The following is a 23,979-nucleotide window of genomic DNA, read 5'->3' as shown; positions in this document are numbered from 1 at the left end:
TGTTAATTCTATATGGTAACAATGGACCTGATAGGTTTGAGATAGTGGGTAGCGAATAATTCAACCTGATCTTTTTGTTTTGTGTGTATCAACACAACTGTTTGATTGCCTGATTTTTTTTGGCTGTCCAGACAGCTGTGGTGCTATTGGGTAGACCTCGGAGGTCTTATGATGACAAAGTAATTATAATTCCTATAACTGTAGAAGTACACGTTTTATAGCAACTCATTTACTCCACACCAATGATTTATTACATTTGTATGTGCGCACATATAAGTCTGCCATGACAAGATGATGCTCAGTAATTAATTTGCCAACATAGTTTTATGTAATGTAATCCAGCCATGCTAAAAGCACCACATTTAATAAAAGAAAGTGCTTAAACAGAACTCTGTTCTGAAAAGCCATTTGGTGTGATGGTGAAACATCAGGAAACCAAAGCAGAAATGGGAAGCAGGAAGCCGAAATCTAAAACAGTGCTACAAATCCCAGAGAGCCAGCCTGTTTGAGCTGTGAAGACTTCCCACCCCAAACGGCAGTGTTCTTGCATTACATGAAAGTGAGTGGTCTTCTGGGAGCCCTGAAGAGAAAGAAATGAACATGATTTCTTATTCTTTCAGCTAGCCTGCAAATTCGTACATGAACTTTTAGAGGAGATCGCTTGGAATGGAGACCTCTGAAGTTCTGGGAGTGTTTCTATTTTGAGCTTTGCTTCTCAGAAGTGACATCACTGTTGGTATGGTTTTACCTTCACACAGGAGCCGTCAGTTAGCATCTTAGCTCAGGAGTGAAATTGGTTTTGTTTAGTTTGTTTGGAAAGAAAAGTTGGTTCATTTTGTTGTCTTTCAAAATGATATTAGTGATCTGCTCTCTTGAGTGGAACATCCTAGAACAGACCATTTTTCTCTCTATAATTAATTGCTGCTGAATTTTTTATTACCTAGGTACATTCTTTTTTTTTTTCTTATGACGTTTGAGATCAAAAAGAATCAAAGCACTGTCTGTATATGGAACAAACCATTGCAGGTATGGTCATCTAAAATCGTCCTGCCTGAATATCCCCTCATGATTAAAGGTCCTCCAGATAAAGATAGATAAATGCTCACCTCTTCTTCCACACCATCCGCCCACACACACAGTTACAGTCCCCACACAATCAACCCACCATCTGCCTACATGTCCTCCCTTCTGCAAGAAATAGCAGCATATGTGGAAGATGATCTGATATCCCTTCCAATATTTGGCACCTACTTCACCAGGATTGTCCATAGAATAATAGCCTATGTGAATTAGTCTGGGAAAAGAGTAACAAATTCTGCCTCCTGATGAATGTCACTACATATCTCCTAGAGTATTTTTTCATGATTTATGTCCCTCCCCTGCCCTTATTGACTCCTGTTGTCCTTTGCTAATTTACATTCCTTCATATGTTCATCTGAAAATATTTGTTTTCCCTATGCATTCTCTCTGAATCATTTTGCACATTCTTCAGGAGGCCACACGTCCAGTATCCCATCTATAATGCTGACCAAGATACTCCTACCCTTCATTATATCATACCACGGTTACAGAAATTTAAAATCTGGAAAGCTATGTAGATTATTACATTCCATTGCTGCCAAAAACATGCTTTTGTAATCAGAAAAACATCAGATTGCAGGCAAACATGTTTCCATCAGGAAATTTGAGACTTAAAAGTATTGGGAGAGTGTCGTTGTAAAGATATTGGTGTGTTTCTAGTCTTTTTTTTCTAAAAGAGGTGAATATATAGATCATGTTGTCAAGTTCCTACACCAGTCAAATACATCCCCAAACAATGAATAGGAATTGTGACCATTTTATAATTACATTTGGACACATTTTGTATGCTTAAAATATTCAGTCTTTCCACCTGGAAATATGTCTCTATGTTTATTTGTTTAAGTCCCTCAGTGAAATTCTATCATTTTCTTAATAAAATTTAAAAGTTCCCATACTCTTCTTTTCAAAAATATTTTTCTAAGTATTTTTATGTTTTTGCTCTTGTGAATGGAATCTGATCTTTCCATTTTCAAAACTAGTTATGTCTGGTATATCAGAAAGCTATTATGTTTTATCTATTAATTTCTTACTAAACTGTAATTAGTTCTAATAGCTCTTCAGTCAAGCCCACAATTTTGCAATATGAGAACAAGGATGAATATATGAATACAAGAAAATTAAAAATGCAAGAGAAGCAGAAGAAAAGAAAAGATAACATTCAAGATGATTGGAGAGCCTCCTTGGTTAGTGTGTGTGTGTTTGTGTGTGTCTGTGTGTCTATGTGTCTGTGTGTGTGTGTGTACAGATAGAGAAAAGGGAAAGCTGAAATGATATTGTTGACTTTCCATTTTGGTATGTCTTTGAATGCCTACTTTATATTGTTAGTACATTCCATATAATAAGTTCTCAATTAATATTTTTAAAGGAATAAATATAAATAAAGCAGAATTGGAATAAATAAAACAGAATTGGAATAAATAAGAAGCAATATCCATCTTGTATTCAAAGAAGCATTAGTTTTATATATTTACAAAAGAGTGATGGAGGGGAATATACTCCCATAAAATGCAAAGGAATGCCAAATTAATCAAAGTGGGACATTCGTCCATGAATTCTGTTTGGTGCTGACGGAAATGGAATCTTCAGTGGTGACATACATCAGTTCAGGACTCAAAGGTAAGTTAAATTCACATTTTGAATCAAGAACTTCAACTCAAATCTGCCAAAACTGTGTGTTCTAGGACGAATGGTTCCTAGGAAGCAGGGGAAAGCTCTTTGACATGGGGTGGTTGCCACTTAAGATCATAGCCCACTCCCTTTCTCTTATGCACAAGGCTAATCTAACTGGCCTTTTGAAGATGGTTAAAAATAATAACTTGTTAACATAAAATTACATTCCTCTATGTGAGGGTTACTGTTTAAATAGCAATACGAGCATTTTTAGGTACTTTAAAATAATAAATAAACATGAGTTAAAAATATATAATTATTATAATCACTCAGTAATTAATTAAGCCATTCTGGTCTGCTCATGCTACAGAAGTTTGCAGCCCAAGGAAGTAAAGTTCTTAATAAACTATCAGCTATTAATTCTTCTAAATACCATAAGAAAGTGAAAACCTCTCTCAAATTCAACTAAAGTATTTTGTTTCCTTGGGGAAAATTCCTAATTCCTAGGTTCATTAAGTTTGTTCAAATGTGGGCAATATGTGCGTGTGTGCACATGTGTGAACGTGTGTGTGTGTGTGTGTGTGTGTTGCAAGCTCAAAGAAATGTCCCCATGAACCTGTTTCAAATTAATTTGTGCATTAATCTGTGCAGGAAGATTTCTTTATTTGATAAGAGACGAGGGGTGAGAAGACATCACATTGACTTAAAAGTTTTGACTAATTTCTAACTGTGCCTGAGGAGTTTCCACTATGTCTTCCAATCAACAAAGGATTTGTGACACTTTTCAGTGTGCCTGAGATTACACAGACAAATTACTTAAGAGCCCAAGGAGATTATCTCTAATTGGCATAAAAAGGATATGGCATTAAAAACAAAACTCTCTGAAACTCTGGCAGTGTTTGGTGCCCGAAGGGTAAAGCAGTGCCCCATGTGGAGACACCATGGAAATAAATACATCAGCTGTGATAGGTGGCCTTTTGAGGTCTTATTTAGATTGGAGGAGATTGCTTTTTCTTTGCAGTGCTCCACAGAGTTGTGTCATACTTGCTGAGTGACTGCAAACGATAGACTCATCCCTGAAGCCCCTCGTCCTCATGCTTGCCTTTGTTATCGCTGATTCATTCTCATCACTTATGAAACACAAACTCCAGTGCCCACGAAGAGGCAATATGAGATACTTCTGGATAATGCGGAGACCAGAGATTGAAGACATTTGGGGACACGGTAAGAGGGGTAGGGAGATGAGGATCACAGAAGCAGACAGGTAGGAATACGTAGCAGTGAATTTCACCAAGTACTTAGTGAATGATTTCAATCTCAGGTCACCAGGTTAGGTAATGGGCCTGCATCAGAATTCCTGCTTTCCATGGGCTTAAAATCCCAAGGAGAAAATAAGATAGATTTATCATAAAACTGAATACAATCACATGGAAAAGGTAACAGAAAAATCTTAGGACAAAATTAAGCCACTAGCATAATTTAAAATCTTAAAAAAAAAAAAAACCCAGAAAAATCTTAGGACAAAATTAAGCCATTAGCGATCCATCAAACCAAACCATTCGTTTTGCTGTTAAGGAAACTGAGGCCCAGAAAGACTAAGTCTGTTACCTGTGGCCACATAGATGGACAGATAGCCTGACCCAGAACTCAGATCTCATGTACCAGTATCCACACTGCCTTATATCACCTACTGTCAGATAATATTATAGAAGATAAGTGTATGAGTTTAGGAGAGAGAGTAATGTCTGTATAGCACAGGATGCTCCTGAAGTTTTACTGAAGGGATAATTAAAAAAAAAAAAAAAAAGCAAATAAAAAACAAAGTCAGGCCTTAAAAAACAGGTCAAATTTCAAAGAACAGAATGGAAGGGAAGGGAGTGGGCCAAGGGAAGAGATGAGTGACGGCTTGGACTGGGGGACAGAACCATGCTCAGGACACAGTGGATACTCGGGGGCTGAAGTAAAGGAACCTCAAGGAAGGACGGTAGGAATGAAAAGATGCAGCGAACATCTTCCCCCTCAGATCCTCCAGGGCAAACTTCGGTTTTGGAATTCTCTGCAAATGTTGGGTTAAGGCCAACATTGTCCTATCAATCCGCTCCCCTCACTAAGCCCTAGGCACCTGTGTTCTCTTCTAAACTCTTGCTTTTGGTCATGCAGATCCTTCCAGGACACAACTTACATCATGTTCAAGGTCAGACGGAAAGCCTGCTTCCGTGAAAATGTCCTGGATCCTTGAACCACATAAGCTTCTGTTTTCAGAACCATGTTGACCATTGGCTGAACTACACGATCACGTAGACTATAGGCTTCGAACAGATAGATGTCACCCCTTGCACTTACTGCATGTCATACTCCCTGCTCAGAACCATCGTAGACATGCCATGGGCCCTTAATTGCTTCTTGGCCAAACAACGAAAGGAAGTGGCTCTTCCAATGGACCTGTCATCAAGTCCTTGTCACTTATTTCACCTACGCTGCAAAATGATGATGGTGATGATGATAATGATGAGGATGGGGGTGCTGGCGGCAGCAGTGGCAGTGGTGACGGTAATGACAGGAATGACAATAGCCGCTGACATTTCCTGAGTACTTTCAATATGCCAGAAACTCTTGAAAACACTAATTTGTATAACTCCATTTAATACTTGACACAATCTTGTGAGATACATACAGTTATTATCACCATTTTACAGTAGAATAAGATTAAGCACCAAATTCTGATCCTAAAAAGCGAAAATAAAAAGGAAAAAATCTATGCAGAAAGTTTCCTTTCATGGCTGTGACATATAGACCGGGTTTTATTTTAAATTCAGATTTGCATCAGATAATTGGGGTTAAATATTCTTTTTTTTTACTTGAAGATTATTCCATGCATATATTGTTTCCTTCCGTGTGGAAGCAGGTAAGATACATAAAATTTTGAACCACACCTAAGGCAGGAATATTAGCCTTTAACTGTAGATACTTGACTATTGGCTCTGTGTGGAAGGGCATTCTATTGGAACATTGCTCTGTCTTATCTGTCACCACCACCCCTGTCCCCAGAGTAAGAAGAGTGATGCATCTAACTGGAAAGTTTGGGAGCAGGATCTGAGCATGTGTGGCTTGGTGCCCTCCTCTTCCCTTTCCTAAAACCATGTCTGCAAACTCTACGCATTTTGTTCTGCAACCCCGACCTCAGTTCAACAGAGTAGACGAGCTGATGAGCTGGGGGAGAGCTGCCGTTGGAGCCGTCTAAGTTTGAAATTCAGCGTGAAACAGCACAGTGTTGCCACATACCCGAACCAAGATTTCAACAGCTCTACTGAATACGCAACTGACGTTTTGGTTGCTATGTGCCTGACTCTTAGTCTTGCTCTTGATGGTTCTGATTGGTCATGGAAGACTGGTACTTTCTGAAACGTGAGCCATGAACCAAAAGATGTTGTTTCTACATAAAGGAGAATCTGCAATAAGAATGCAAATTTATCCTTAAGTACAAAGCTTTTATTCTGTATTGAGCATATAATTTTGCAAAACAATATTTTATTTAATCTTTGCATTCCAGGAATGGGACTATCATTGAATCTATTACATCAAAGGCTTTCATATAAGTTGTGTTGTTGAGAAAATAGTTTGGACTCTCTGGCAATGAATGGATTCACACCTGTTTGTACAGTTCTTTCTTTTCCAGTAAGACACATACACTACTAGGAAGATTTGACCAACCACATACTTAGCAGCAACATGAGATGACAAACCTAGCACAAGAAAAGGTTCTCCCTTAATGAGGAAATAATGTCATTCTTAAACATTTCTATATTAAGGAGTTGCACTAGAATCCATTGCAATAGTATATATTATAATAGTATGCTATGTCAACCATACCTATATCGCCATACTTGGCGGACAGTTGTTTTTTTGTTTTGGTTTTTGTTTTGTTTTTTTTTTAAATAAAGAATGATAATCCCTAGTTCTTTCATTTAAGAGAGACATTACAAAAATGTAACAATGTTATGTTTGGGGATTCTTTTAACATTTTTAAGGCCCAGACTGGCAAGAACAAAGAATCACTTTGCTAACTAATGTATTAAATATGTTGTCTATTTATATAGTAATTGTTTGATGGAAAATTCATCTCTTTTGTTCCTTCTTATCTTTTCTTTCCTCTTGTCCAGGCAGTGTATTTATGAATTATGCATGTGAACATAATTAAAAGTAACAATTGGTGAATTGTACTCCATGGACATTGTTCCACGTTTCAAGTCTTATTTAGACTGAACCAAATTTATGCAAAGAGAAGAGCTTATAATTAAATTCATAGCCATCCTTCCTGGGAAGGTTTCTTTTATGTAAAATGCATTGCTTGCTAGAGGCTGTTTTTCTGACCAAAAGCTTTGCATAGCATCTTAAAGACAGTTTAACAGCAGCCCCCACCCCTTTCTAGAAATGAAGGTTTCCTATAACGGGTTATCCATCTTCCTTGATCCTCTCCAGCTTGGTTAGTCTGCAGACTATGTTGAACTGTTAAGAATCAGCTCCCACAGTGGTTTGGCTGTTTGCAAATTAGGAACAGATACAATATGGCAAATGGTTGGATGAGATCAATTGCTAAAATATTCTCCTTTGATTACTCTCAGGAGCTCCCTTAGTAATTTTTCATCTTTTGTTTGCTTGTTTGTTTTTATGTTTTAGTACGAGAAACCTGGAAAAGGAAAAAGACAACTGAGACACTTAGAAGGATAGCACTCTAGCCACAGGAATATTTATTCTGTAAGGAAAAATAAAAAGGTTACTGCAAACATTGGTCCAACTCCTCACTTCTTTCTTTCCCCATTCACATTTCTCAAAGTACTCTTTCTTTAGGAAAATACTTTTTATTAAATGATTCTATTTTTTTTAAACTATGGTCCAAACCCCCAGTTTAATGTCATGAGCACACTTACTGAGAAGCATCTGCACTCCATCATCTATTAAAGCTGAGAATATTCCTTGCCGAACCTCTCCCCATATTTTACTAGCACATACCTGGATAGTCTTTCTCTTTTTTGACCCAGGTCATCCTTAGCAATTTCCTTCTCTGCACTTATTATTTTCCTGAAACAGAAAATCCCTCTGTAAAGATACCACATGATGAATTTGTAGTAAGAAAGGAATGGACTACTTCCTTTCACTGTCAACAAACAATCTTTTCTGATTCAAAGTCAATTTCTCTGCAGTGTGACAATATCATGGGATGGATAGACCTGGAGAAAAATGTCAGATTTGCTCCTGGACTCAGGGAAAAATGGGAGGTGCAAACACAGGAGCCTGGCCTGCTGTTTTTAAGTGTAGTTTGATATTCTCTCCTCTTCCTCCCTCTGCTCTTCTCTTCTCCCATGATTTGAAAAATGTCACATTTAAAAGCTTTGGCTGGCCCATGGTGTCACCCCGGATCCATCATCATCTTCTCAGCTCATCTTTCTCTCTATTAAAAATAAGATATTTGCATTTCTAGATGAAATGGGAGAAACATAGCCCTGACAAATGACTTCCTGTTGTCACCATTACCAGGCAGGGATATGATTGGAGGGAGCTCGGCCATCATCTAGTATTCTTGCCCTTCTGTTGTGCTAACTGGAAACAATCAGTCATAGCCACATACTGTAAAGTTTATTTTTAAGAATTAAACTGTTAATTAAAGAGACGAGTAATGAAGACAGGAAGCATGCATGAAAAGGTGGTGACAGATGTCACAGGCTGCAGGTGCTAACGGCTGTTGAGAAGATACATGAATTCCTTAAATTACCTCATATCTCTGAATAGTTGAGTAAAGTCAATTATTATAGATCTTGGGGGACAGAAACAGTTGTTTGAAAATGCTGCTGCCTCTATTTATGAAAGAACCCCCTTAGATATGGGGAAGGCCCACCAGAGCCTGGAGTGTGTCCATATTGTGGCCCTATGAAATGTCCCTACAGGTTTAGGAGATGACCTTAGGAGATACCCAAACATGGCATTCAATACCCTGAATCACATCCTGAGAAATGAGTTACCTTATTTTTAGTCTTTCTTCTTTTACCCAAGAGTAAGTTTCAGGTGGTTCAAGTATTTCTTTCACATCACCTATCAGGAGTTAATCATCTTTGTTAACAGACAGAAAAGACTCTGAACCTTCCAACAGTACCTGGATAGAATTTAGGAATATCCGTTTACATTTTATTTGTTTTTGCCATTACCTTTACTTATTATAAGCAAAACTTTTATTTCATTTATGATAGTCATATGAAGTTTCTTTTTAAAATAGAATAGTGTAAGAGTAGGGAGGGAGGGAGGAAGGAAGGGAAGGAAGGAGGAAAGAAGAATGGATGGAAGGAAGGAAGGAGAGAGAAAGAGAAAGAAAGAAAAGAAGAAAGAAAGAAAGAGAGAGGAGGGAAAGAAGGAAGGAAGGAGAGAGAAAGAAAGGAAGGAAGGAAGGAAGGAAGGAAGGGAGGGAGGAAGGAAGGGAAAGAGAAAGAAAAGAGAGAAAGAATATGTCACTTGAAATAAAATATATAGTTGGTAGTAGACATGATACCCATATATAACAAAATAACTGAAGAAGAAAAGACATAATGTGAGTATGTGGAAAAAATTCTTAAGGTTTTTCACAAACAACTAAAGTTCGGCTAAGGCTGGAGTAGTAGGGATTTGTGTCAAAAACCACACAAAGGACTTAAGTTCCTAATGTGGAAGACAAAGATATCAGAGAAAAATATGGAAATAAAATCAGTATTAAGCCCACAAGGAAAAATATTACCTGATGTTTAAAGAGCTATTTTTAGGGTGTCTAAGACCTGTTGTTTATTAAAGACATCGGTTTTCTTTATTCCAAGGAAAGAAGAAAGAAAGAACAAAAGGTGTTCAGCAAAATTAAATGAAAAGGAGTTATTATTATTTGATTTTTTGCCCCTCAAGCATTCCATTCAAAGTGACTCACCCTAAACTTACAAAAATAAGTGTATTTTGATTGGAAAATGAAGGTCAAAAGTCAGAGATGTATTTTCAGCTCACTGGATACTTGGTGGAGGGTATATAAGCCCGTCTGATAGAGAGGACTAGAGCCTGCTTTGAAAGACCCTGATTGGGGTGGTTAGTGTTTATTTTATCCAAGAGTAAGTCTCAGGTGGCAAGTATCTCTTTAACATCACCCATAATGGGACACCTGGGTGGCTCTGTCAGCTAAACATCTGTCTTTGGCTCAGATCATGATCTCAGGGTCCTGGATGGAGCCACACAATGGACTCCCTGCTCAGCTGGGAGTCTGCTTCTCCCTCTGCCTGCCCCCCCTCCCTCAACTTGTGCTCTTGTCCTCTCCTCTCATCCCCGCAAATAAATAAATAAATAAATAATCACCCATCATGGACTAATCTTCTTCCCTTTTGGGGTGATTTGCTGGTAGGATTTCTTCTTTCCTATGGAGTCATCTCCCTCCCTAGGCTCCCCAGCCTCTAAGACATCAGAGGTTGTGTTAACCACGGTATCTCCAGGGACTAATCTATGTCTTGATGATAGTGGGCACTCAGAAGTCTTGAATGAGTGAATGAATGAACAAATGCATTGGGTCTTCATACAGGACCCAAGGCAGCGAAATGTAATGAGAGGAAAGAACAAAGTACCTCTTTCAGAAAACAGTAACCAAACTCCTGATGTCAATAGTTCTGTGGTTTTTTTTTTTTTCTCTCCACCGTTAACCTTAAAAGTGAAGGTCATAATCAATGCAGCTCAGCCATCCGCTTTATACTCAGTGCACGAGTTTTGTTCATCTCTCTGTGAAGCTGAAAAGATTATAATGAAAATGCCCAAAGAAAGAAGGGAGGGACAATTGTAAATAGTTTTCTCTGACAACTGGTATCAGCATTTTCTCATAGCCTTGCATTTATTCAGACAAAAATGACAAATGTATTACAATGAATAGATGAGATCTTTCTGTCTGGATATGGCATAAAAATAAAACAATACTGTACTGATTTTTCTCTCCGAGTATTGTCCTCCTCGCACAATTGCTGAACATTGGCAGAACTGTTAACACCATTGACGGGAAACAAAGCAAAACTTGGGAGAGATTCTACAGCCCGGGGCTTGTGAATGTCTGGGATTTAAGCGCAGCTTGATGCCACTGTCAGACTCTTCTGGTTTCAATATCCTGCCAGCTACCATGGGGGCTTTTTTCTCTTCATGAAAGTGCACCTTTCCCTCAAGGTCACACGTTTACAGTTTCTTAAAGAGCTTCCTACTGGTCATGGGACTCCTTTCAGTTTGAGGAGCCTCCTGGGTGCTTTGAAGCATGGCGTCTTGAACGATACCCTGCAGCCCCCAAGAATGGAGCTAGGCTACAGGGACACGGACACTTCCAAACTGAAAGGACCCCCAGCATTCCACCACGGAGCCCCTCCTACCCTCCTCCCAGAGCCCCACAGTCTAGTCTGCCACTGAAAACTTCTCACTAGCTTTTGGGAAGACATCAACCCACCCTCGTGAAAGTTTTATGCATGCTTAAATATATCCTAAGCAGGCATGAGGGCAATTAAATCAAGTCTCTATCATAAGCACTCTGGATAGATAGCAAGCTTAAAATATTCCCCAGCCTGTGCCCTACATTTGAGTTTTTAATATGAGCACAGTAACTTCTCCCATTCTGGAAGTGATCGGCAAGAGTCCAATCATCCCCCACGGCTCCACAAACCGCTGGCAGGAGGGAGCTTCATTTCCTGATGAATCATCCAAACCGACCCTGGAGGGCTTTCCAGGCCAAATGAGCCAAGGCCAAGTTCTCTCAGCACTCTGTGCCTGCAATCAGTCACATCGTGGAAGAGGAAGTGAGGGCCTTGTTCTTTCGATGATTTGGGGATGTGCTTCAGTTATCTTTCTCCTGTTTTTCCTCAGTCTCTTGTCTTCTACTCTTTGGCTCACAGTGCAAGGAGACTGCAACTTTTAAGGTCTGTGATATCTTTTCAAAGGGGCCTGAGGAAGAGGACTCTTACGTAAGGATGGTGAATAGAACTGAAGTTGAACTGGCTGATACACCCATGGAAAATGACCCAATAATGCAAGATTCCAATAAGAGAAGCAGCAGACTGTCCTGAGAAGAGCACAGGCATTGGAATCAATAGATCTGGATGTGATTCCAAGCTGTCCTCACCTTAACTAAACAATATAATTTGAACCTCCATTTTCACAGGAAAGGGACTTGATGTACATAAAGTTTTCTCCTATATAAATGTCAACTATGATCAAGATGCTATATCAATATTTTATTCATGAGAGAGAGTATTTTTTGAAGTATATTTTGTTCTACTCTGTTTCCAAAATTTATTCTGCTTGATTCTGCCTTTAGCATAGAAAATTCTAGCTGTTCAATTAATTCCACCAGCATTAAATTTCATGAGAGCCAGTCACCGTTTTCCTAAGTGCTGTGTCACCAGCAACCAGCACATGACTTACACATAGTGGTAGCTCAATAAATAGTTGTTGGTAGGCCCAGTTAATATTCAACATTTTGAGCGATAGTAAGAACACAAACACTATATAATTCCTTTAATTATACCTTCCCAGAATTCCACAGGTTCATATTTGAGAGTGCTTATCTCCTTAAGGCTGTGTCCAATATCTTCAATTAGGCTGGAGTCCTTTGACAGCAAGAATGTCTGTGTTTCTTGAGTTACCTCCTAGCTCAGCACATCATATATAGCAAGGACATGTTAATATTGACCCTGGCAAATGCTTCTTATGATAAACTGCTGTGGCTTTGGTAGATTCCTCCTTCAAGTCTTTTTTCTGCCAAGGCACTTTGTTTTTCTTATTTGCCTTTAATCATGATCTATACATTTTCATTCTAATCTCCCCACTTATTGAATACTACATAAAATTTTCAATTCAGTCAATAAACACACACACATACACACACACACACACAAAACTAAAATGGACTTTTTAATTGGGATTCCTTATAAAAGGCAAATAGTAGTTTACGTTACAACCCCCTATTTAGTTTTTTAGAATAACTAACAGTATTTCTATTTTTTGCAAGTGTATCAATTACCCTCAACACTCCCGAAGAAATATCCATGCTTTGAAAACTCAACTCCTATCCTTCTGACTTCATTGGGAGACCTCTTAGTAGTCAGACTTGCTATTTAAAGTGTACATGCTCCCATAATTCATCTTTTTACTACTGCTACAGAGTAAAGCTGTGATGATCAATCACTTAGAGATGAATCCACCTTTTCCCTCCTTGACTGAATACGAGGAAATAGCAATGAGCATGCATCAAATATTGACTACAGAGATAAGAACTGTGTTCCGTGGGAAAAAGATACTTTTTCAATATTATGCTCATGACATATTTAGGACATCCATTTTATCATCTTTTTGGCCTTACAAATCCCTTTCTAAAACATGCTCAGAATATCAAGGAATGATTTCATGTATCTATCACATAAGTATATCTGGATAATCTATTCATGCCCATTTCCCATAGCTTTTGAAACAGTCTCTCATGTGGAGAAGCCAGCATTTCTAACATCTTCCTTCCCACAGGGATGAAAAATAAAACCAGAGAAATCTTGTCAGAATATCCTCAACTTTCTTCCACACATTTCCTTTCCAACCCTGGCCCCTTTCAACCCTCATTCAAGGATAAACACTAGCATTCCTCAGAAACATGTGGGAGACACACACTAAGGACATTGCTTTGAATGGAAGAGTCTGTTGGATGGACCAAAGGGGCCATTGTTCTTATCTTCCTTAAACGTGTTCTCTTTCCTCTTGTATAGCTGGAATAGAGAAACTTCTGCTGTATTTCACTTCAATATAGGACATGTTCAATTCACAAAAAGGAAGTGGGACCACGACAGGATAACAAGTGAGAAGAGTCCACTAACATAGTATCAAGCAATTGGCAAATCCTCTTCAAGAGTCAAAAACTCAAAAAAATAGTGACTACATTCAAATAAGAGTCTGTATAGAACTTATGCTTCTGGACAAAATTAAATAGCTGGGGGTTGAATTTATCTTCCCACCTGAAACAACTAAGGAAAATGGACGAAATATATAAAACAAAGTTATTTAAGACACTGAGTATTAGCCAACAAAGGATAATGATTTCTAGAAACAGAATACAAATAAAGTGAGCCCTAAGATTGCCCTAGCTTACTGCCTCAAAGAGTTTCTAGGCTGTGGTATAGACAAGGAGAATGCAGGTGGATTCCAGAAGACTCTCTAAGTTGAGGGAAAAGAGCTGAGAGTTTTGAGACACCAAGGTAGTCATAATTTACATGCTGGAGAAGAAAAAGTTATAGAGAGAGCACTCTGGACATCTGCAAAGGATTCTCCTTGAGTATTTGGAAAAGTAACAATCAGTACATGCACATGAAAAGCTACCCAGGGCCTAGGAAAGAACCACTTGGAACTATCATAAGTAACAGTACCCTGTGTCTATAAGTCTGGTCTCACCAGTCAGCCTGGGAACCTCATAATTCATAGAGCATTGGATAAAGCATCCAGAAGGTTTTTTGTCTCTGTAGTAAGGAATAATTAGTCCTAGAGCGAATAATACACTGGTACTACCTAACATGTCTAAAAAGCAAAATTCAAACTGTTATCAAGTAACTTATCTGTGCCCCATAACAGAGTTCAAAAATGATTAGAGGTACACAAAAGTATCCAGCACCCAACAAGGTAAAATTTATAAGATCATCATCCAATAAAAAATGACCAAACAGGGCGCCTGGGTGGCTCAGTCAGTTGAGCAACTGCTTCCCCTGCAGTAGTGATCCCAGAGCCCTGCACAGCCTCCCTGCTCCTTGGGGAGTCTGCTTCTCCCTTTCCCTCTGCCCCCCATTCATGCTCTCTCTTTCTCATGTGTGCACACACACAAATTCTCTCTCTCTCTCTTAAATAAATAAAATTAAAAAAAAAAAAAAACAGGCATGCAAAAAGGCCAAAAAATAAGACCCATGATAGGAGAAAAATCATCCAAAACAAAGCCAAAATTGATGAGGATGTTAAAGGTAGCACACAAACCCTTCTGAGGAAGCTAAAGTTGTATTGGGGTGAGGCTCTCACTTTATCCTGTGGCAGCCAGCACCACACCTGGCAAGGCCCACTGAGCAGTAACCCACACCAAGGTGGTCTGGAACCTGTATCTTGCAGGCTGATGAGGTGATGGTCTCAGAGGATAAGATCAATGCCCTCATTAAAGTAGTGGGTGTAAATGTTGAACATTTGTGGCCAGGTTTGTTTGCAAAGGCTCTGGTCAATGTCAACATCAGGAGTCTCTTTTGCAACACAGTGGCTGGTAGACCTACTCCAGCAGGTGGTGCTCCACCAGTAGGAGGTCCTGCTCCCTCCACCACTGTTGCCCCAGTAGAGGAGAAGAAAGTGAAAGCAAAGAAAAGGAGGCTGATGATGACATGAGCTTTGGTCTTTTTGACTAAGCCTCATCTGTAACATGTTCAATAAAAAGCTGAACTTCAAAAAAAAAAAAAATTAGCAGATAAAGACATTAAAATGGCTATTATAACAGTATCTCCCATTTTTTAAAAAAAGTAAGTAGAAAAAGGGAGATATTTTTAAAGTCCCAAATCAAACTTCCAGAGGTGAAAATTACAATGCTGAGATGAAAAATATACTGGATGAGATTAATGGCAGATTAGACACTGCAGAAGAGATTAGTGAAGACATAGCAATAGAAAAAAAAAAAAAAAACTTTAATAAAACAAAGAGAAAAACATTTTTTAAAATAAACAGTGACTAGGTGAACTTGGGACAATTTCAAGAAAGCTGTCTAATATATGTTTAATTGTATTTATTGAAGGAAAAGAGAGAGACAAAATATGTAGAAGAAAATACTGGAATGAGTAATGGTTTAAGTTTCCTCAAATATGAAAACTTTATAAACCCACAGATCCAAGACAGTCAATAAACTCCAAGTACAAAAATATAAAGAAAACTACACTAAGACACATAATATTTAAGTTACTCAAACCAAGTGATAAAGAAAAAATTTTTTTAACTATGTGGGGGGAAAAACAACACGTTACATGCGAAAGCACAAAGATGAAGAGAGCAGATGTCTCACTAAAGCATAATATGGGGAGACAGTAGAGACACATCTTTAAAGCACTGAAAGAAAATGGCAGTCTAGATTTCTATATCCAGCAATATCATATTCCAAAAGTCAAGGAAAAATTAAAAAATATTTCCAGACATACAGAAGCTGAAAGAATTAATCTGTAGTAGACCCTCAATATATGAAATATTAAAGGAAGTCCTCCAGGCAGAAGGTAAGGTATTCCAGGTAGAAATATGTATCTACATAAAGAAAGAGCAATGGAAATGGTAAAGACAATGATAAATATGTAAGAATTGTTTCCTCATACTTTAAGTCTCTTCAGAAGATAATTGATTTTTAGGGATGCCTGGGTAGCTCAGTCAGTTGAGCGTCCAACTCTTGATTTTGGCTCAGGTATTGATCTCAGAGTTATGAGATTGATTCTTGCTTGGGCTCTATATTCACTATGGAGCCCTGCTTAAGATTCTCTCTGCCCCTATCCCCCCAAAAAGGAGAAGATAATTGACTTTTTAACAAAAGATTATAAAAATGTAATATAACATACAGAAATAAAATAGATGACAACAAAAGCATAAAAACCAAGAAGAGAAGAATGAAAGTACAGTTAACCCTTGAACTGCATAGTTCTACTTATACATGTTTTTTTAATAAATACAGTACAGTACTGTAAATGTATTTGCTCTTCCTTATGATTTTCTTAACATTTTTCTTTTCTCTAGCTTAATTTATTATAAGAATATGATATATAATACAAATACATACAAAATATGTGTTAATTGATTATGTCATTGGTAAGGCTTAGGTCAACAGTAGACTCTGAGTAGTTAAGTTCTTGGGGAGTCAAAAGTTATATGCAGATTTTTGGCTGCACGTCAGGGGTGCATTCCTAACCCATGTGCTGTTCAACAGTGTATTAATGTAAGGTTTTTATACTATATGTGAAATGGCATAATATCACTTGAAGGTTGATTATGATAAGATGTATACTATAAACCAAGGAAACTTCTAAAATAACAAAACAAGAATTATAGCTAATAATTATAGCTAAAAGATAAAACAGAATCATAAAAATCTCAATTCAAAAAAAGGCAGAAAAAAAGGAACAGAGGAACAAGGAATAGATGATAAAAATGGAAAACAAAGCAAAAATAATAAATTTAACCTTTGCCATATCAAAAATCACATTAAGAAGATGTGACCTAAATGCACCAAATGAAAGGAAGAGATTGTCTGTCAGATTGGATAGAAAGTAAGACCCTACTAAACACTGCCTACTAAAAAAATCCTAATAAACATAAGAAGTACATAAAATATAAAAAAAAAAATAAGTTAAAGGTAAAAGGTTAGAAACAGATATACCATGTGTACATGAATCAAAAGAAATCTGAAGTGTGTATATTAATACCAGACAAAGGAGATTCCAGAACCAAGTATGTGACCATGAATAAAGGGCACTTGATAAGAATAAAGATCAAGTTCAATTTATAGAGAAAACATAACAACTCCAAAGTTCATGCAGCCAAAAATAGAGCTTCAAAATACAAGAATTAAAAACTGAGATATCTAAAATAAGAAATAGACAAATTTATAGATTTAATAAAAGATTTTTAACACTATTCTTTCAGTAACAAGTACACAGAAATCAGTAAGGATACAGAAGACTTGGACAGACAAAACTATCAGCCAACTTGACCTAATAGACATTCATAGAATACTTCATCCAACAACAGAATTCATTCTTTTCAAGTGAAAAGATTTATTAACGAAGATAGACCAAGATTATTTACCAAGATAGACCATACACTGGGCCATAAAATAAGACCCAGTAAATTAAAAGGATTCAATGTATACAAAATATGTTTTCTGGGGGTGCCTGGGAGGCTCAGAGGGTTAAAGCCTCTGCATTTGGCTCAGGTCATGATCCCAGGGTCCTGGGATCCAGCCCCACAACAGGCTCTCTACTTGGCAGGGAGCCTGCTTCCCCCTATCTCTTCCTGCCTTTCTGCCTACTTGTGATCTCTCTCTGTCAAATAAATAAATAAAATCTTTTTAAAATTTTAAAAAAATATATGTTTTCTGACCATGATAAAATTAAACCAGAATTCAGTAACAGAAAGATATCTGGAAAATCCTCCAAATATTTAGAAACAAATAACACACTTCTAACAATCAATGGATCAAAGAAGAAATCAAAGGGAAGTTAGAGAGTGTTTTGAATTGAATGAAATAAAAACATAACATATCAGAATTTGTGGGATTGTGCTAAAGTAGTACATGGAGGAAATTTTACAGAACCAAACATATATATTAGAAAAAAAGAAGGTCTGAAATAAATCAAAACTTCAGCTTTCACCCTAAAACACTAGAAAAAAAGTGAGGTAAAGCTAAAGTAAGCAAAAATAATAAGAAAGAAAGAAAAATAATGAAAAGCAGAAAGATCATTAATAAAACAGAACACAGAAAAACTCAATAGAGAAAACCAACAAAATAATAAAGATAATGTTTTCAGAAGACCAACAAAATTAATAAACCTCTAGCCAAACTAATAATGAAAACAAATCAGGAATAAGAGAAATGACCATTAGAGGGTGGTTGGACTATGAACATTGGGGAGGGTATGTGCTATGGTGAGTGCTATAAAGTGTGTAAGTCTGGTGATTAACAGACCTGTACCCTAGGGCTAATAATACATCATATGTTAACTTTTTAAAAATTAACAAAAAAAAAAAGAGAAATGACCATTATTACAGATTATATTCAAATTAGGAAGATAAAAAGGAAGTTTAAGAATCAAATTTATTGTTATAGAATCATATTATTAATAATTATATTATATTACATATATAATATATATACTATATACTATGTTATTAATAACTTTATAACAATAAATTTGATTATTAGACAAAATGGACATATTTCTTAAAACACACAAACACCAGGGCACCCTCATGGCTCGGTTGGTAAAGTGTCTGACTCTTGATTTCAGCTCAGGTCATGATCTCAGGGTTGTGAAATCCACAACTTGTGCTCTACACTGGGCATGGAGACTGCAAGATTCTCTCTCTCCTTCTGTCCCTCCCTGCCCTCTAAAACAAAACAAAACAAAACAAAAAAACAAACAAACCACAATTACCAAAGATCAAATAAGGAGAAATAGCATGGTTAACCCTATATCTATTTAAAAATTGAGCATGGGGGCACCAGGGTGGCTCAGAGGGTTAGGCTTCTGCCTTTGGCTCAGGTCATGATCATGGGGTCCTGGAATTGAGCCTCGCATCAGGCTTTCTGATCGGCAGGGAGGAAGCAGGCAGGGAGCCTGCTTCCCCCTCCCCCTCTGCCTGCCTCTCTACCTACTTGTGATCTCTCTCTCTCTCTCTCTCTCTATCAAATAAAATAAATAAAATCTTTAAAAAAAGAAAAAAATTGAGCATCAAGTTAAAAATCTTCCCATATAGAAAACCTCAGGCTCAGATGGCTTTATTGGTGAATTCTGCTAAAACTTTAGGATTCTACACAAACTCTTCCATATGATTACAAAGCATGTATTGCTTTCTAACTCATTCTATGAACCTGACCCTGATACCAAAACTAAACACAGACATTACAGAAAACTGCAGACTGATATTCCTAACAGATATAGATGAAAAAATTCTAAGCAAAGTTGTAGCAAATTTATACAAATAATATACTAACAGGATAATATAATATGAATAAGTGAGATTTATTCCAGGAATGAAAGGTTGGTATAACATTTAAAAATAAGTTACTGTAACTCATGATATTAACAAACTAAAAAATAAGTAAAAATATGTTGTTTCAGAAATAGCATTTAAAAATCCAATATTCAGGGCACCTGGGTGGCTCAGTGGGTTAAAAGCCTCTGCCTTCAGCTCAGGTCATGATCTCAGGGTCCTGGGATGGAGCCCCACATCGGGCTCTCTGCTCAGTGGAGAGCCTGCTTCCCCCTCTTCATACTTAATGGTGAAATATCGAATGCTTTCTCCTCAAGATCAGGAATAAGGCAAGGATATCTGCTTTTATCATTTCCACTAACATTGTATTGTATTGCCAGTGCAATCAAGAAAAGCAAATGAAGAGCATCTAGATTGGAAAGAAATAAGTAAGATGATCTTTATTCATATGATATGATCATCTAGATAGAAAATCTGATGAAATACACACAGACACACACACATACACTATTAAAACTAATAAAAACTATTAAAAACTAATAAAAATGATTAAAGCTAAAAATAGTTTAATAAAAACTAGTAAAACTAATTGAATTTGACAAGGTTACAAGATATTCAATAAATACAGAAAATCAATAGTATTTCTTGATGTTAGCAATAAATAAATCAGAAGTTGATATAAACAAAACCAATACCATTTATAATGCCATTGAAAACATGAGATTTGTAGGGACAAATCTGGCAAAAGAAGCACAAGATCTATATATTGAAAACTACAAGGCATTGATGAGTAAAAGTAAAGAAAATCTAAATAAATGGGAAAATATTCCATATTCATGAGTCAGAAGATTCAATATTGTTAAGATAGTGATTCTCCTCAACTTAATCTGTAGGTTCAAAGAAATCTCAATTATCACAGCAATCTTTCTGAAGATCTTGACAATTTGATCCTAAAATACAAAAGGAAAGGCTAAGAACCATGATAACAAAAATAAATCTGAAAGCACTGTTAAAAAGATAACACTTCCTAATTTCAAGACTTATTTTAATGCTACAGTAGTCAAGATAATGTGGCATTGACAGAAAGATAGAGAACAAACAGAAAAATAGAGAAACAATAGATAGTTCAAAAATAGATTTCCCTGTACACAAACAACTAATTTGCAATGAAAGTGCAAGGGCAATTCAGTAGGGAAAGGATATTTTTCAACAAAAGGTGCAGAAACAATTGAATGATACATGTCCAAAAAAGAACTTTAACCAATACCTCACACCTTATATAAAAATTAAACTCAAAATGAATCCTAGACTGAATATAAATGCTAAAACTGTAAACCTTCTAGAAATAAAACAAGTAGAAAATCTTTATAACCTTGGATTCAGCAAAGATCTTTCATAATTAACACCAAAAAGATGACCCATGACCCAGTCAAACAGACACATAAAATTAACCATCCTGCTGTTCCTTTGCAATCCCCTTCTCCCAGGTGAAGGCCCTAAGAGGTCTAAAAGCACAGAAGACAAGGTTAGGGAAGTGTATACTCTCCATGACATCGGGGTTATTTGAGCTTTGAATCCAATACTGAGAACCCAGGCAGAAGAATCCCGCCTCCCAAGCTGAAGGCAGGTCTAAGAACAAGGAATTAACCTGAACCGCTGCCTCTGCCCTTTTCTCGGTATTATGACCTTAAAACAATCAAATAGTTTTCATCTTTTTACACTCACCCCACAGCAATCCTCCTTTTTTTTTTTTTTGGTTTGTCCTATTTCTAACAGTTTTATAAACACACAGCAGTTGTCAATTCTAATGTCCATTACTGATTAACAGGAATCATTGATACTCATGGATTCACTAGAATGTCAATGAAACAAATACATTACTAATACCTAATAATATACTCCGGGAGTTTCACATTTGAACAGAGTGTGGGATGGGCAAGAGAGAGTGTACTATTACTGGGAGGTCCACTTTTTTCTTTGCCCAGTTCCTGCTATTTGCTAATGTTTTCTCTCTAAAAATTGCCTAGCCCTTGAACCCTCTTCTTCTTGTCTTCAAAGTCCTAGATCTAGGGCTGACAGAAGGGGCATCAAAATTCTGTTACCAGTGTCTTCCCACTGACTGTCTTGGCTTTGCCTGAAAATTACTCACTCTAGTTCTATACTGCAGAAACCACACAAAAAGCTATCCATGTGTTTAGCAACATTAAGTCAGGGCAATTATAGGGAGAATGAAATCTAAGGAACATTCTCGAACAATTACTACCACAGTGGTTTTATCTATTCCTCATTACAAATTGTTTCTTAACCACATCTCTGATTCTCAGACCAAATGGATTATGGCCAACCCAAGAGTCTTAATGTATAAGCCTTGGCCTAAATCACCTGTCTCCCCCTGCTTGGACTTGTTTTTGTCATGCTCACCAGCCAATTCTGGCTAATTCTCCTTCCCAGGGGAAAGCAGGGCTCCTAGTTGAGTATTCAATGCTAACACAGAGGTCCAGATTGCTGGTGCTATGCAAGCCAGATATAATGGTCTCCTTCATGGGTAGCTTCATTCTTGATTACCTGTGGGAGGCTTCCCTTCATTCCTGTTTTTAGCCCAGCAAACCACCCTGCCTTCCCACAACAACTAATTCCATTACTAATAAGTATATTTTACTCATTCCCGTTGTTTAGATTAATGGGTACTAATCACTCCTGGTTTATACCCACCAGCTCACCAACGGAGGATGTTCTCATGTGCCCAGGGACTTTCTTTCCTTCTTTTTATGTATAAAATTGCACTATCCCTACAAAATAACTTTGGAAAGCTACTTGGCCATATACACACAGCTAAATAAATGCATGTATTTGGATCCAGCCTTTCAACACCTAGATATAGACCCCTTAGAAATACTGACACATGTTCATCAAAAGAAATAACAAAAGAGGGGCAACTGGGTGGCTCAGTGGGTTAATCCTCTGCCTTCGGCTCAGGTCATGATCCCATGGTCCTGAGATCGAGCCCCACATCGGGCTCTTTGCTCAGTGGGGAGCCTGCTTCCCCCTCTCTCTCTGCTGCCTCTCTGCTTACTTGTGATCTCTATCCATCAAATAAATAAATAAAATCTTTTAAAAAAAGAAATAACAAAAGAAATGTTAAAGTTATAAACAGTATTTTCACTATTTTATACTTCAATGAGTCATTGAATAAATTTATACAAATTAGTGATTATAAATGTTATTATGGCACTATATCAGATATACTAATATCAAAAGGCATATCATTCTCACAAAGGAAAGAAGGTGGAGGTCCGCAGCACCTTTCCCAAATGTTACCTATTAACTTGGTTTTACAAAGGAACCCTGGAATCCAGATTCTGAAAAAAAATAAAAAATGGCTTTCTCAGGGTTAACCATTTCTGTGTTAGTAGAATTAGATGAGGAAACCAAATACCATGACTTATTCTAGCATTCTTTGACCATACAACATTCCTTTGGATAACATCTTGAATTTCTCCATAAAATAATTTTTAAGTTTTTAATCTCCATTTATTATTCTTCTACTAGGGGTATAAAAATTCAAAAAATTTTACATGATAACAAAGCTTCTGGTTGTGATACTTTCAGACTGTGGGTGTTCCAGTGCCCCAGGCATCTAGGCTGCCTGCAGAGACAAGTGGTCAGTCCTGGTTGGGAAATCCAAGGCTTCCATCCATTCACTGCTCCTCACACACACAAACTTTTCTTACCCTCCATTTGCAATCCACATTACATATATCAATCACCTGAAAATAGTCACACATTCCATGTGGTCATTCAATATAATTAACATCTGTCTACTAGATACCAAGCAACATTCCCATCATTTTGTTCTAACCATAGTATTGGATTTGGCCCAAACATTCCTTATAAACAAAAGATGATAAATTTGCAAGACTGTTGACTGAAATCACTGAAATGATTATCCTGGTTTCCTATACCAAGAGTTCATCTATTCAGCAGGTAAGTCTATATCACTCCACATAGAGTCTGAGTCAGCCATTGTCTGACGGGGATGGGGTTGAGGGTAGAGAGATGAAGATGAATAGCCTCAAAATCTAACATTCAACTCTTAGTATGCCATATTGGTCTTACTGACCTCCCTCTAAACCCTTATTTCATATTTTTTAGCCATAAAATCCTGAACAAGTTGCTTAATATCTCTAAGCTTCAATTTTTTCAGCTGTAAAATGGAGATGATAATGGAGGTGAAAAGGCAGGTGGTCTGCCAAGCTAAGAACAGGAATGAAAGGCAGTCTCCCACAATGCCTCTACCTGACGTGCCTCTTGAAAAAATTCAGTGAAAAGTTGTATGTAAAACAGTTAGTACCATACATGGAAAAGAGTGAGAATCACTCAAGTTTAGCTTAGGTTTTCATAATCATTATTATCCTTACTCCTATAACACTATTGTCTTGGCTATTGGTTTACTAACTACCTTAGGGCAGGTTTTCCGCCCGCCCGCCCCCCCCCCCCCCCCCCCCCCCCCCCCCCCCC

This window comes from Lontra canadensis, unplaced genomic scaffold, assembly GCF_010015895.1.
Source record: "Lontra canadensis isolate GAN:19392208 unplaced genomic scaffold, GSC_riverotter_1.0 scaffold13, whole genome shotgun sequence".
Taxonomy (NCBI): domain Eukaryota; kingdom Metazoa; phylum Chordata; class Mammalia; order Carnivora; family Mustelidae; genus Lontra; species Lontra canadensis.
This window is presented reverse-complemented; position numbering follows the sequence as displayed.